Source organism: Citrus sinensis, chromosome 3, assembly GCF_022201045.2.
Source record: "Citrus sinensis cultivar Valencia sweet orange chromosome 3, DVS_A1.0, whole genome shotgun sequence".
NCBI lineage: Eukaryota > Viridiplantae > Streptophyta > Magnoliopsida > Sapindales > Rutaceae > Citrus > Citrus sinensis.
This window is the reverse complement of record NC_068558.1, coordinates 39,709,342-39,725,232: the sequence shown is the minus strand read 5'-3', so window position 1 is coordinate 39,725,232 and position 15,891 is coordinate 39,709,342. Positions and strand designations below refer to the sequence as shown.

At 43.4% G+C, this 15,891-nt stretch overlaps 2 protein-coding genes and 1 non-coding gene across 3 annotated transcripts in view; 1 reads left to right on the top strand and 2 right to left on the bottom strand.

Annotated features, from left to right (window-relative positions):
- The window catches only part of LOC102613752 (probable UDP-N-acetylglucosamine--peptide N-acetylglucosaminyltransferase SEC), an 87,052-nt gene that overhangs the window by 50,277 nt on the left and 20,884 nt on the right, over positions 1-15,891 (bottom strand). The window lies entirely within an intron of this gene.
- LOC102614057 (pentatricopeptide repeat-containing protein At5g18390, mitochondrial) overlaps positions 1-15,891 on the bottom strand; it is a 54,105-nt gene that overhangs the window by 28,050 nt on the left and 10,164 nt on the right. The gene's annotated exons all lie outside the window — the stretch shown is intronic.
- LOC112497049 (small nucleolar RNA R71) lies at positions 12,359-12,466 on the top strand. Its single transcript, XR_003063600.2, has one exon. It is a non-coding gene; the product is annotated as a small nucleolar RNA R71 (small nucleolar RNA).

Genomic DNA, 15,891 nt, shown 5'->3' with positions numbered 1-15,891 from the left:
CCACCAAGGCTTTAGCCCACCTGTTTTTTTGCCCTTTTTCCGCTGGGGGCTTTTGGCGCCCCAACCTTCAGCCGCATATTTTTGTGTGCGCCCGTGCCCGCGGCCTATTTTTGGCACACGGAGGCCACGCTCAAAATCCCATCCCATTCCGAGTCCCGCGGACGAACTTCGCCCGTCCCCCCCCCCCCACAAAGGCTATAGTCCACCCGTTTTTTTGGCCTTTTTCCGCTGGGGGCTTTTGGTGCCCCGACCTTCGGGCGCTTAATTTTTGGCGCGGCCGTGCCCGCGGCCTAATTTTGGCACACGGAGGCCCCTCACAAAGTCTCGCCCCATTCCGAGTCCGGCGGACGAACTTCGCCCGCCCCCCCCCCCCCACCAAGGCTATAGCCCGCCCGTTTTTTTAGCCTTTTTTCGCTGGGGGCTTTTGGCGCCCCGACCTTCGGGAGCTTATTTATGGGCGCAGCCGTGCCCGCGGCCTATTTTTGACACACGGAGGCCCCTTGCAAAGTCTCGCCCCATTCTGAGTCCGGCGGACGAACTTCGCCCGCCCCCCCCCCCACCAAGGCTATAGCCCACCCGTTTTTTTGGCCTTTTTCCGCTAGGGGCTTTTGGCGCCCGGACCTTCAAGAGCTTATTTTTGGGCGCGGCATTGTCCGCAGCCTATTTTTGGCACATGGAGGCCCCTCGCAAAGTCTCGCCCCATTCCGAGTCCGGCAGACGACCTTCACCCACCCCCCCACCAAGGCTTTAGCCCACCTGTTTTTTTGCCCTTTTTCCGCTGAGGGCTTTTGGCGCCCCAACCTTCGGGCGCATATTTTTGTGTGTGGCCTTGCCCGCGGCCTATTTTTGGCACACGGAGGCCACGCTCAAAATCTCATCCCATTCCGAGTCCAGCGGACGAACTTCGCCCGCCCCCACCACAAAGGCTATAGTCCACCCGTATTTTTGGCCTTTTTCCGCTGGGGGCTTTTGGTGCCCCGACCTTCGGGCACTAATTTTTGCGCGAGGCCGTGCCCGCGGACTAAGTTTGGCACACGGAGGCCCCTCGCAAAGTATCGCCCCATTCCGAGTCCGGCGGACGAACTTCGCCCGTCCCCCCCGACCAAGGTTATAGCCCACCCGTTTTTTTGGCCTTTTTCCGCTGGGGACTTTTGGCGCCCCGACCTCCGGGCGCTTATTTTTGGGCGCGGCATTGTCCGCAGCCTATTTTTGGCACACGGAGGCCCCTCGCAAGGTCTCGCCCGATTCCGAGTCCGGCAAATGAACTTCTCCCGCCCCCCCCTCGCCCCCCCCCCCCCCCCGCCACCAAGGCTATAGCCCACCTATTTTTTTGCCCTTTTTCCGCTGGGGACTTTTGGCGCCCCGACCTTCGGGCACATATTTTTGTGTGCGGCCGTGCCCGCTGCCTATTTTTGGCACACGGAGGCCACTCGCAAAGTCTCATCCCATTCCGAGTCAGGCGGACGAACTTCTCCCGCCCCCCCCACCAAGGCTATATTCCACCCGTTTTTTTGGCCTTTTTCCGCTGGAGGCTTTTGGTGCCCCGACCTTCGGGCGCTTATTTTTTGGCGCGGGCATGGCCGCGGCCTAATTTTGGCACACGGAGGCCCCTCGCAAAGTCTCGCCCCATTCCGAGTCCGGCGGACGAACTTCGCCCGTCCCCCCCCCCACCAAGGCTATAGCCCGCCCGTTTTTTTGGCCTTTTTTCGCTGGGGGCTTTTGGTGCCCCGACCTTCGGGAGCTTATTTACGGGCGCAGCCGTGCCCGCGGCCTATTTTTGACACACAGAGGCCCCTCGCAAAGTCTCGCCCAATTCTGAGTCCGGCGGACGAACTTCGCCCGCCCCCCCCCCCACCAAGGCTATAGCCCACCCGTTTTTTTGGCCTTTTTCCCCTGGGGGCTTTTGGCGCCCCGACCTTCGAGATCTTATTTTTGGGCGCGGCATTGCCCGCGGCCTATTTTTGGCACACGGAGGCCCCTCACAAAGTCTCGCCCCATTCCGAGTCCGGCAGACAAACTTTGCCTGGCCCCCCCACCAAGGCTATAGCCCACCTGTTTTTTTTGCCCTTTTTCCTCTGGGGGCTTTTGGTACCCCAACCTTCGGGCGCATATTTTTGTGTACGGCCATGCCCACGGCCCATTTTTGGCACACGGAGGCCACTCGCAAAGTCTCATCCCATTCCGAGTCCAGCGGACAAACTTCGCCCGCCCCCCTACCAAGGCTATAGCGCACCCGTTTTTTTGGCCTTTTTCCGCTGGGGTTTTTGGCGTCCCGACCTTCGAGCGCTTATTTTTGGGCGCAGCCATGCCCGCTGCCTATTTTTGGCACACTGAGGCCCCTCGCAAAGTCTCGCTCCATTCCGAGTCCGGCAGACGAACTTCGCCCACCCCCCCCCCTCCAAGGCTATAGCCCACCTGTTTTTTTGTCCTTTTTCCGCTGGGTGCTTTTTGCGCATGCACGTACTGATCTGCCAATCAAAAGAATAAATTGAATTAAGTTTGGTGCTATCGCAATTTACTTCACACTCGAAAATAAACAATCAATCCCTGGCAACGGCGTCAAAAACTTGTTGGTTGATTTATATAATCAATTATTATAATGCCAATGTGCAAGTATACACAACAGGTAATAAAGTGATGAGTGTTCAAGATCGTCTCCACAGGGATTGATGTTACTTAAAATGCTAAAGCAATCACAATAATGCACGTCAACTAAAGACCGAAACAAACAATTACCAAATAATTCTAGCGTAAATAATAATTGTGAGAGATGAGAATTGAAGCAATATCGTAATAAAATAAACTTATTTAAATGTATCCAAAGTTCAATTGTGAGTATAGTAGTTGAATGATCAAACTCTCCTAATGGGGTGACTGTTGTTTACCGAATTAACACCAGTTGTTATAATAAGTGCTGCAGCACTGGGTAGAACAAATCTGCATCCGCAGCTGTCGCATGTTGGAAATCTCATACTTTTAAATCTACTAGCAATTACCAGTTGCTCATAAACTTAATATATGGCTTTATGATCTTTAATCTATCTACCCTACAAGGTGAACACCTATGTCTAGGATATCACAAATCAAGAACAAGTAATACTCTAATAATGTCCGTTAAGACATGCCCTTTTGCTGCTCTATCTTAACTGAAGCTATTAAATGGGTGGTCAACTGAAATAATAATTATGCCATAAAAACTATTAGAGTATAATGCTACAGCATTATCATAACATCATATAAAAACAGTCAAGAACCCATTATATTGTTTGTCAATCAACTACAATTAAATTCAGTTCATATTCTGAATGAGAAAAATAAACATAAATATACTGATCGCAGAATACATCCAATCAAACAAAGGAAGAAAGATAATATGAGTTGAGCACGATGGAGGTTAAGAATCCCCCTCTTCAATGATGCCGAACAGCCCTCCTTAATCTTGATCTTCTTCTTGCCTTTGTAATTGTTTTTTGAATGTTTATTCCACTCCGCCTCTTCTATGTGGTGCATGTTTCCTTTATATACTTGCAAATTAGGTTTTCCGAACCAACACTCATGCGCGTGCCTGTGTTTGAATTAGGAAACATGCAGCTTGTAATTTAATTGCTGACCCGCGCCTATATTTTCTCCCGCGTGTCTCCCAATTTGCTGCAGCATTGGTTGCTCTAACATCCGCCACAGCACTTATGTCATTTCCGATTGTGCTTTCCTTCTTTTGTGATCATCTTCTTTCCTCCTCTTTCTCATCTAATGTCTCCGTATCCTTTTATGAATTTAAAACCTACAAATTAAAACTTGTTTTTAGCACAAATTACTATCATTCACGCAAAACTTGTTAAGACTCAACTAAAATGAATGTTTATGCAAAAGTTCGCCAAAATGTGATCAAAATACATTATTTGCTTTCTAAATGGCCTTTATTCAAGTCTAGAATAGATGTAATAACTCTCATTTCCTAGAGTTATCACACCCCCAAACTTAAACTATTACTTGTCCTCAAGTAATGACACATACTAACAATTCTCGCAAACAAACATGCACACAATTTTAGCTCTTTTATCAAATTTGCAAAGATTCTTCCACCTTCAGATCATAATCCCAATCATACAAAATGCCCATAGTAAATCAGTTCTAAACTTAAGCTTTTTTCTGTCCATATTGTGTGTGTGTTGCCTTTATGATTGAATTCCAGAGATGCTGTAACATTACCAAAGGGCTACAGAAATTTCAGCATTGATATACTTCATTCTTACAAGGGGTAGCATCATTTTCACATATTCAAACTATGATAGCTTTAACACTGATAACCTGGGGGATAATCAACCTCCTCACTGTAACATTTATTTTTCATGTGAATGTCAATCACTTGTAATTATGACACCCAATTACTCAAGCCATGTCCAGATCAGAGTTGCTGCAGTAATATCTGTAGTATAATCTTATCTCGAGGTATTTTTGACTCAAGGCTGAACATGAGGGTCATGAACAGACCTGGCTACTCAATGCCTTAGACAGAGGATTTTTTTTTTTTATTAGAACATAGATGCTACAATACTGCTCATAACTCTCGCTACTTTTTTACACAATTCTGCATATGGGGTGCATACTCAGATCTAGTTACTCAGCAACTTAAGCCATTGGAGCAGAGTTTTATTTCATAAATACCACAGTCAATCAACATGCTTCTCCTTTCAAATCTTAAGACATTTTCTATTTTTTTTGGTTTGCTCTAGCAGTCTCATACAACTCAATCACGGGCTAAGTGTTGGGACAAAATTTCACTTCTATCTATAACTATCTCTACTTGGCATTCTCATAAATATTGAATAGCACTCAATTTATCTTCATTAGGTTTTCAAATCCATACACAAATAACAGATAATAGAGCTTAACACAACACAAACATAAACACATACATAAAACACATGCATTCGGAAACAACCCCTCCCCCCAAACTTGAGAGATGTTGTGTCCTCACAAGCAAACAAAATACAAAAACAAAAATGGACAAACAAATCTTTTTTTTTTTTGAATGAGAAAGAAATTAGTGAGAGAAAAGTACTCCCTGTGGTGGGGACTGCAGCCCAAGATGTGATGTTGTCAGCGCTTCTTGGATGCACGGCGCAGCTTATCCTTTGGTGAAGCCTTGGGGGAGGTAGCTGGTAATGTCTTTGTCTTTTTCGCTGCAGGGCTGGGGAGAGGAGTTGTGGCTGGGGTGGATAGGTTGGCTTGGACTTGGCTGTGGAGTCTTTTGAGTCAATGCGTCAGCTGCCTGGCCCTCCGCTGTGATGGCAGCTATTACCTTAAGTAGTTGCTTGGCTCACTCAGATGTAGGCATGGCTCTAGCTGCTGCAGCAGCTAACTCAGCATCAACTTGCTCATTTTCATCGTCAGAGGCTGGAGGTGTGGCCATTTTGGCTTTTCCTTTGGTCTTTCCTTTGCCTACAAAGACTGGAATAGGAGGTTCCACGTTAAGGTCTTCCTCCTCCTCTTCTTGAATAATGTGCTGCTTTCTAGTTTTGGACTTGGTGGGGATGGGAGTTGCCTCACGTGCTTGCTTCGAGTTATCCTCTACTTCTGAGGGTGAGCTATCCATCTCAGATTTGTCACCTTCATCCTCGGGTGGGTCAGATAGTTCAACATCTTCTGAGTCAACTTCTGCTGGAGGTTCAGTTGCAGCTTGCTCTGCTGGTTCATCTGAAGCAGTGGCTTCTTCACTGGTTTCTACTGGAGCACCTGTGGTGCTGGTGTCAAAATTGTATTGCTGGAGCAAGGAAGCAGGGAAGTTCCGATGATTGAGTTGCATGTACTCAGCAAATTTGTGTTGTTGTCCATCCAGGTGCTGTAGATAGCTCCAAAACCGACCATTTTCCCTCTGCTGAGCTTCCACACATTGATTGATACTGGTGCTGAGTGCTCGTCGTGCTCCTATGACAGCAGCTGGTTCAGTGGTTGTTCCAGCATTCTCGCCAGCAACTCTTTCAATTGTACGTGCCGTAAAGGCACCCTCATTCTTGACATGATCATCGCTGGCTGCAAGACGAACACCGGAAACTACACAACTACTGGTGACAAGTGAAGGAAATAGCAAAGCAGCAGTTCGATGAGTTTTGGCTGCACATTCTCGGATTTCTTTTGCAATGATGCTACCCATATCTTTGGGGAGCCCTTTAACAAGGATATATAGCAAAACTAATCTTTCTTGTAAAATTGTAGTAGTGTGAGTGGTGGGCATAAGTCTAGATTTCAAAAATTTCACCCACACCTTAGCAATAGGTTTCAAATCTATCCTGTTAACTACACGCCCTTCTTCGTTAACCCATGATGCCCCTTCGATGGTAAGAGTTTGAAAGATGGTGGTCTACTTTTTCGGGGTTAACTTATCACGCAATTTAGCATACTCACAAGTAATCTCAACAGGTAAGTTATAAAAAGCATTGATAACACGAGAGTCCAATGGAACAAGTGTATTTCTTACCCAAATGCTGTGCTGATCAGGGCTTACCAAATTGGCATAAAATTCTTTTACCACCGGTAGTACAGGATTGCGAGCGTGTTTGCAAAACTCTAGCCATCCTCGCTTTGCTGCAGCATTATGAATTGATTTTACAATTCCAGTGAGTTGGTTTGGAAATTGAAACCCTTTTTCTTCTAGAATCCTGCGTGGCTCTATGAATTCTTCGTATTTTTCTTCGGCATGGTAACTTTGGAATCGTGATGGATCTTTAAGGCGTCTCACTATTTGCTTATATCGCGGCATTGCTGTAGCAGTAACAAAGTTAGGCTACTGTTCCTGAGAGCCAAAAGGGAAGAAGTGTTAATGAATTAGGAGAGTTGGACTTGCGAAGGAGATGGGGAATAGTGGCTTGGGCACTCGGCATAGTGACTCCTTTTTATAGTGGGCTATAATTTGAAGATAACTACAGTAATTAGAGATAATTGAGGGAATAAAATATTTGAATTAAATGTGCATATCCCAAAATTATCGGTTATTGAAATTAAAGCTGTGATTTCGGAGATTTGTTTCCGCAATTTCTATCCGTATCCGAGCATCCATCTGGCACGATATTATCTCCAACGGTAAGCGAAAACGCCAGCCTTTAATTTACTGTAACGAGAAAATTTGTTGTTGCAGCCCCCATTCACTTATTCCAACAATGGCCACGGTATCCATACCCAAGCATCTGACACGTGGTTATCCTTGTCCTCTGAATTCTGCCATTAGATATTTGCTTTTGTCAAAACGAAATTCAATTGTCACATTTACTTCAAATGAAAATTAAGTCTAAACTTATTAAAATAAAATAGATGAACTTAAATTGAAAATAAGGAATGCAATAATGTAACAAGGAAAAAAAATTAAATGGTGGAGAGGGAGAGCTGTTTATGAAACCAAAGGATATCGAAATTGGTTTGAAGTGGTTGCTTCCTCAATGGGCTGCCTCCCATGAAGCGCTTGATTTAAGGTCCTTCAGCCTGACCTTTTGTCTTTTCTCAATAGTACGGTTCTTGAAGGGATAACACCTCATTTGACCCTTCTGCTGCTGAGTGTATGTAATGCTTAATTATGTGCCCATTAACCTTGAATTCGTGACCCGACTGTTCGTCTGAAAGATCAACAGCTCCATGAGGATAAGATTTTAATAGCTTAAACGGGCCAGACCATCGTGACTTGAGCTTTCCTGGAAACAACCTTAGTCTTGTATTGTGGAGCAACACTAATTGACTAGGGATGAACGTCCTATGTCGAATATTCTTGTCATGCCAATGTTTTGTTCTCTCTTTATAAATTTTTGCATTTTCATATGAAAATAGCCTTAATTCATCAAGCTCACAAAGTTGAAGCTTCCTTTGTTCTGCTGCAGCATGCATGTCCCAATTTAGTTTCTTCAGTGCCCAATGTGCTTTATGCTCTAGCTCTAGGGGCAAATGACAAGCCTTGCCGTAAACAATTCGGTAAGGAGACATGCCGAGTGGGGTTTTGTATGCTGTTCTGTAAGTCCATAAAGAGTCATGCAAATGTAAATATCAATCATTCCTTGTTGGGTTCACCACTTTTTCTAAGATTTTTTTTATTTCTCTGTTGGACACCGGACACCTCAGTCTAACCATTGGATTATGGGTGATATGTTGTTGCTATCTTGTGTTTGACTCCATATTTTATCATTGTTGCGACAAAGATCTTGTTGCAAAAATGTGCGCCTTCGTCACTAATGATTGCTCTAGGAGTACCAAACCTGGAGAAAATATTTTTTTGAAGAAAAGTCACCACGGTTTTAGCATCATTGGTAGGTAATGATGTAGCTTCCACCGACTTGGAGACATAGTCTACAGCAACAAGGATATATAAGTTGCCAAAGGATGGGGGAAAAGGTCCCATGAAATCTATTCCCCAAACATCAAAAACTTCCACTTCCAGTATGTTGGTCAATGGCATCTCATGTCTGCTGGTTATGTTCCTTGTCCTTTGACACCTGTCACAACATTTAACAAATTCATAAGCATCTTTAAAAATAGTGGGCCAATAATAACCTGATTGCATAACTTTTACAGTTGTTCTGTGACCACCAAAATGTCCTCCATATGCTGCAGCATGACATGACTCTAATATATGAGGTATTTCTTCTACTGCAACACATCGTCTTATTACCTGATCTGAGCATAGCTTATATAAATGTGGGTCATCCCACTGGTAGCTTCTAACATCATGAAAAAATTTCTTTTTCTCTTGAAACTTAAGCTCAGGTGGTAGTAACCCACTTACTAGATAGTTAGCAAAGTCTGCATACCATGGAGATTCTGACTGCTGCAACATTTGTGCTTGCTGTACTGCCAACAGCTGTTCATCAGGAAAAGTTTCAGTGATGCCCTTCCTTGTCAATGTATTAGTGTCCGGTTCCAATCGTGACAAGTGGTCTACTACTTGATTCTCAGTCCCCTTTCTATCTTTAATTTCCAGATTAAATTCTTGAAGCAATAAGATCCATCTGATTAGTCTTGGTTTGGCATCCTTCTTTGAAATTAAATATTTGATGGCTGCATGATCTATGTAAACAGTGACTTTAGTACCTACCAGGTAGGCTCTGAATTTATCAAAAGCAAAAAATACTGCCAGCAACTCCTTCTCTGTAGTGGTGTAATTGATCTGAGTTGGAGTAAGAGTTTTGCTTGCATAATATATGGAATGAAAAACATTATCCTTTCTTTGTCCTAATACTGCTCCCACAGAATGATCACTAGCATCACACATCAATTCAAATGGTAAATTCCAATCTGGAGATATAACTACTGGAGCAGTGATCAAGGCTTTCTTTAATTCTCCAAATGCTTGAAGGCATTCTCTGTCAAAGTGAAATGGTTTATCATGCTCCAGCAATGAACATAGAGGCTTAGCTACTCTGGAAAAATCCTTGATGAATCTTCTGTAGAATCCAGCATGACCCAGAAAACTCATAATACCCTTTACTGAGGTTGGGGGTGGCAGTTTATCTATTACCTCTATCTTGGCTTTATCTACCTCAATATCATCCTCGGATATCTTGTGACCCAACACTATTCCTTCTTGCACCATGAAATGGCACTTTTCCCAATTAAGTACTAAGTTGATCATCTCACATCTTTTAAGAACTTCTTCCAAGTTGTGTAAACAATTACCATATGTCTCTCCAAAAACAGAGAAATCATCCATGAAAATTTCCAAGGTCTGTTCTACCATATCAGAAAAAATAGACATCATGCATCTCTGAAAAGTTGTTGGAGTATTGCACAGCCCAAATGGCATTCTTCTGAAGGCAAATGTTCCATAAGGACAAGTAAATGTAGTCTTCTCTTCATCCTCTGGTGCTATAGCAATCTGGTTGTAGCCTGAATACCCATCTAAGAAACAGTAGTATTGTCTTCCAGCATCTAATCTATGAAGGAAAGTGGGAAATGGTCTTTCCTTATTGCTTTGTTGAGCTTCCTGTAATCCATACACACTCTCCATCTAGTCATTGTCCTTGTAGGAATAAGTTCATTCTTCTCATTAGCCATTACTGTTATCCCTCCTTTCTTTGGAACACACTGAACTGAGCTTATCCATGAACTGTCTGATATTGGGTATATGATTCCAGCATCTAACCATTTAATGATTTCCTTCTTCACCACTTCTTTCATAATAGAATTCAGTCTTCTCTGGTGCTCCACCGAATTGCTGGAACAATCTTCTAAAAGGATCTTATGCATACATATTGATAGGCCGATACCCTTTATATTTGTCATGGTCCATCCAATTGCTCTTCTGTATTTTCCCAACAAATCCACTAGGCTTTGTTCTTGACCTGCATCCAAAGTAGAAGAAATGATTACAAGGAGTGTGTTGTTTTGACCAAGGTATGCATACTTTAAATGTGAAGGTAACAGTTTTAATTCAAAACTAGGGGGTGATTCAATAGATGGTAAAGTTGTTGTTACTTCCCTGTCTGAGAGATTCAAGTTTTCAGTAACTCTGTTGTGCCTATTAGATTGTTGCTTGTCCATCCAATCTGTTTGAATTTCTGCAACATCTTCCTCTTCAACCTCCTCAAAGGTGGTGACTTTGTCAAGTACATTACTGCAGTATCTGTCCAGTCTGTCTGCTATAACAAGATCCACTACACTTAGGAAATTACAATCTTCTATTTCATCAGGGTTTCTCATAGCTTCAAGTACATTGAATGTGACTTGCTGATCATTCACTCTCATGGTCAGCTTTCATTTCTGCACATCTATCAACGTTTTTCCAGTTGCTAGAAAAGGTCTACCAAGTATAATGGGTACCTCTTTGTCAGCTTCAAAATCCAGCACAATGAAATCCACTGGAAAAATGAATTTGTCAACCTTCACCAGTACATCCTCTATCTTTCCTTCAGGATATGCATGGGATCTGTCAGCTAATTACAGAGTGACAGTTGTTGGTCTGCACTCCCCTACTCCAAGCTGCTTAAATACAGATAATGGCATCAAGTTGATACTAGCTCCCAAATCACAAAGTGCTCTACCAGCATACATATTCCCTATAGAGCAGGGTATTGTAAAACTCCCTGGATTTTTTAATTTTGTGGGAATTTTACTCCGAAGCATATGGCTGATTTCCTGTGTTAGAGCAACAGTTTCAAACTCTCATAGCCTTCTTTTTCGTGCCAAGATATCTTTTAGAAATTTTACATAATTTGGCATTTGCTCCAAAGCTTCCACAAAAGGTATGTTTATGTGCAGTTGCTTCAACACTTCCAGAAATTTACTGAACTGCTTGTCTTGTTTTTTCTTTTGGAATCTTTGAGGGAAGGGTGGTGGATGTCTAAACTGCTGGTGAGATTCAGGAGGTACCAAACTTTGTTTGTTTAAGTTGGTGCAGGTTGTAGCTACTGGTGTTGTAACTTCTTTTTCAGCAAGATCTGGTTGATTTTCCCTTGTAGTTGCTGTAGCTGGGTCCCTTTCATCTGTGTCTTGATGGAGAGTCTATTGTAACATGCTTCCCTTTTGAGTTGGTTTTTGAGCTGAAATGCCTTCCATTCTATTTTTGGTTACCTCAAATGGGATATCAACATGCTTTCCAGATCTCAGACTAATCACTTTGCAGTGTTCTTTGCTCTCTCTCCTATGATCTTCTGTGTTGCTAGGTAAGCTTCCTTGAGTTCTGCTGCTCATTGCTGTAGCTAATTGTCCCATTTGGTTATCAAGGTTTCTCAAGGACACAGCTTGACTCTGCACAATTGCTTCATTCTTTGCAATGTATTCCTTGATTAATACTTCCAATGAAGTGATTGGATCCTGACTGATAGTCTTTTGCCCTTGACTTTGTTGATGAAAACCAGGTGGTTGTGGTTGTGTGTTTCTACTTGGTCCATTCAATGCTGGAGCATTTCGATTCTGATTGCTCCATGAAAAATTTGGGTGTTGTTTCCAGCCTGGGTTGTAAGTATTTGAATATGGGTTGTTCTGAGGTTGTCGATTGAAGTTACCCACATAATTTATTGAGGCTGGATTTCCAGGGCAATTATCAAAATCATGATCTTCACCATAGTAGACACAAGAAAGTTCAGTCACTTGCTTTACTGTTGCTGGAACAGCTGTCATGGCTTTTACCATGTTAGTTAATGAAGTTACTTGAGCTGATAAAGTTGTAATTGCATCAATGCTATGTACCCCTGCTGATCCTCTTGCTACTGGTTGCCTAGCTGATGGCCACTAATAATTATTGTTGGCAATTCTCTCCAAAATTTCATAAGCTTCAGTGTAGGATTTTGATAACAGAGCTCCATTTGCTGAAGCATCCACCATTAACCTTATACTTGGATTCAACCCATTGTAGAAAGTTTCCAATTAAATGCAACAAGGAATACCATGATGAGGACATCTTCTAAGCAATTCCTTGAACCTTTCCCAAGCCTCATACAAACTCTCATCTTCCATTTGATGGAAAGAAGTAATTTCATTCCGTAATTTTGCATTCTTTGTTGGTGGGAAATATTTCATTAGGAATTTATCAGCCAATTCATTCCATGTAGTGATGGAATCAGATGGTAATGAATTTAACCATGCTCTTGCTCGATCCCTTAATAAATAAGGAAAAAGCCTTAGCCTTAAGGCATCTTTCGTTACTCCAGCAATTTTGAAAGCATCACTTACTTCCAAGAATAATTTAAGATGGAGGTGAGGATCTTCATTTGGTAATCCATTGAATTGGCCAACTGTTTGCAACATTTGAAACATCACTGGTTTTAACTCAAAGTTGGCAACATCCACTTCAGGTCTGATGATGCCAGGATGGACGACTTGAGGAGTTAGCACAGCATAATCTCGTATAGCTCTGTCTCTGTCATCTGCCATGTAAATAATATTGTTATTTACTAGTTGTCTCCCGTTAGCATATTCATTCTGGTCTTCTTGAATGTTGGCTGGTTGTAAAGGTCCGTGAGGGTTCAAATTTCCCTCATCTTGTAAGTTATTCATGTCTGAAGTAATCTTTGAATTTCTTTGTTCTCTTCGCAATCTCCTGATAGTCCTTTCAATCTCAGGATCGAATTGGAATGTCTTAGATCTATCTTTGCACATGCACGTACTGATCTGCCAATCAAAAGAATAAATTGAATTAAGTTTGGTGCTATCGCAATTTACTTCACACTCAAAAATAAACAATCAATCCCCGGCAACGGCGCCAAAACCTTGTTGGTTGATTTATATAATCAATTATTATAATGTCAATGTGCAAGTATACACAACAAGTAATAAAGTGATGAGTGTTCAAGATCGTCTCCACAGGGATTGATGTTACTTAAAATGCTAAAGCAATCACAATAATGCACATCAACTAAAGACCGAAACAAACAATTACCAAATAATTCTAGCGTAAATAATAATTGTGAGAGATGAGAATTGAAGCAAGATCGTAATAAAATAAACTTAATTAAATGTATCCAAAGTTCAATTGTGAGTATAGTAGTTGAATGATCAAACTCTCTTAATGGGGTGACTGTTGTTTACCGAATTAGCACCAGTTGTTATAATAAGTGCTGCAGCACTGGGTAGAACAAATCTGCATCCGCAGCTGTCACATGTTGGAAATCTCATACCTTTAAATCTACTAGCAATGACCAGTTGCTCATAAACTTAATATATGGCTTTATGATCTTTAATCTATCTACCCTACAAGGTGAACACCTATGTCTAGGATATCACAAATCTTAAGTTCAAGCATTGCCCTTATGGGATTTAAGATAGCCTAATCCAGGAAACTCAACTCAAGAACAAGTAATACTCTAATAATGTCCGCTAAGGCATGCCCTTTTGCTGCTCTATCTTAACTGAAACTAATAATGGGTGGTCAACCGAAATAATAATTATGCCATAAAAACTATTAGAGTATAATGCTACAGCATTATCATAACATCATATAAAAACAGTCAAGAACCCATTAGATTGTTTGTCAATCAACTACAATTAAATTCAATTCATATTCTAAATGAGAAAAATAAACATAAATATACGGATCGCAGAATACATCCAATCAAACAAAGGAAGAAAGATAATATGAGTTGAGCACGATGGAGGTTAAGGATCCCCCTCTTCAATGATGCCGAATAGCCCTCCTTAATCTTGATCTTCTTCTAGCCTTTGTAATTGTTTTCTGAATGTTTATTCCACTCCGCCTCTTCTATGTGGTGCATGTTTCCTTTATATACTTGCAAATTAGGTTTTCCGAACCAACACCCATGCGCGTGTCTGTGTTTGAATTAGGAAACATGCAGCTTGTAATTTAATTGCTGACCCGCGCCTATATTTTCTCCCGCGTTTCTCCATATTTACTGCAGCGTTGGTTGCACTAACATTCGCCACAGCACTTATGTCATTACCGATTGTGCTATCCTTCTTTGTGATCATCTTCTTTCCTCCTCTTTCTAATCTAATGCTTCCGCATCCTTTTATGAATTTAAAACCTACAAATTAAAACATGTTTTTAGTACAAATTACTATGATTCACGTAAAACTTGTTAAAACTCAACTAAAATGAATGTTTATGTAAAAGTTCGCCAAAATGTGATCAAAATACATTATTTGCTTTCTAAATGGCCTTTATTCAAGTCTAGAATATATGTAATAACTCTCATTTCCAAGAGTTATCACCCACGGCCTATTTTTGGCACACGGAGGCCCCTCGCAAAGTCTCGCCCCATTCCGAGTCCGGCGGACGAACTTCGCCCGCCCCCCCACCAAGGCTATAGCCCACCCGTTTTTTTGCCTTTTTTCTGCTGGGGGCTTTTCGCTCCCCGACCTTCGGGCGCTTATTTTTGGGCACGGCTGTGCCCGCAGCCTATTTTTGGCACACGGAGACCCCTCGCAAAGTCTCGCCCCATTCTGAGTCCGGCGGACAAACTTCGCCCGCCCCCCCCCCCCACCAAGGCTATGGCGCACCCGTTTTTTTGGCCTTTTTCCGCTGGGGGGTTCTCGCACCCCGACCTTCGAATGCTTATTTTTCGATGCGGCTGTGCCCGCGGCCTATTTTTAGCACACGGAGCCCCCTCACAATGTTTGGCCCCATTCCGAGTCCGGCGGACAAACTTCACCAACCCCCCCCCCCCACCAAGGCTATAGCCCACCCGTTTTTTTGACCTTTTTTCCGTTGGGGGGTTTTGGCGCCCTGACCTTCGGGCGCTTATTTTTTGGCACGGCCGTACCCGCAGCCTATTTTTGGCACACGGAGGCCCCTCGCAAAGTCTCGCCCCATTCCGAGTCTGGCGGACGAACTTCGCCCGCCCCCCCCCCCCACCAAGGCTATGGCGCACCCATTTTTTTGGCCTTTTTCCGCTGGGCGGTTCTCGCGCCCCGACCTTCGAACGCTTATTTTCGGATGCGGTTGTGCCCGCGGCCTATTTTTAGCACACAGAGCCCCCTCGCAATGTCTGGCCCCATTCCGAGTCTAGCGGACAAACTTCACCAACCCCCCCCCACCAAGGCTATAGCCCACCCGTTTTTTTGGCCTTTTTCCACTGGGGGGTTTTGGCGCCCCGACCTTCGGGTGCTTATTTTTGGGCGTGGCTGCGCCCGTGGCCTATTTTTGGCACACGGAGGCCCCTCGCAAAGTCTCGCCCCATTCTGTGTCCGGCGGACGAACTTCGCCAGCCCCCCCCCCCCCCCACCAAGGCTATAGCCCACCAGTTTTTTTGGCCTTTTTCCGCTGGGGGGTTTTGGCTCCCCGACCTTTGGGCGCTTATTTTTGGGCGTGGCTGTGTCCGCGGACTATTTTTGGCACACAGAGGCCCCTCGCAAAGTCTCGCCCCATTCCGAGTCCGGCGGACCAACTTCGCCAGCCCCACCCACCAAGGCTATAGCCCACCCGTTTTTTTGGCCTTTTTCCGCTGGTGGGTTTTGGCG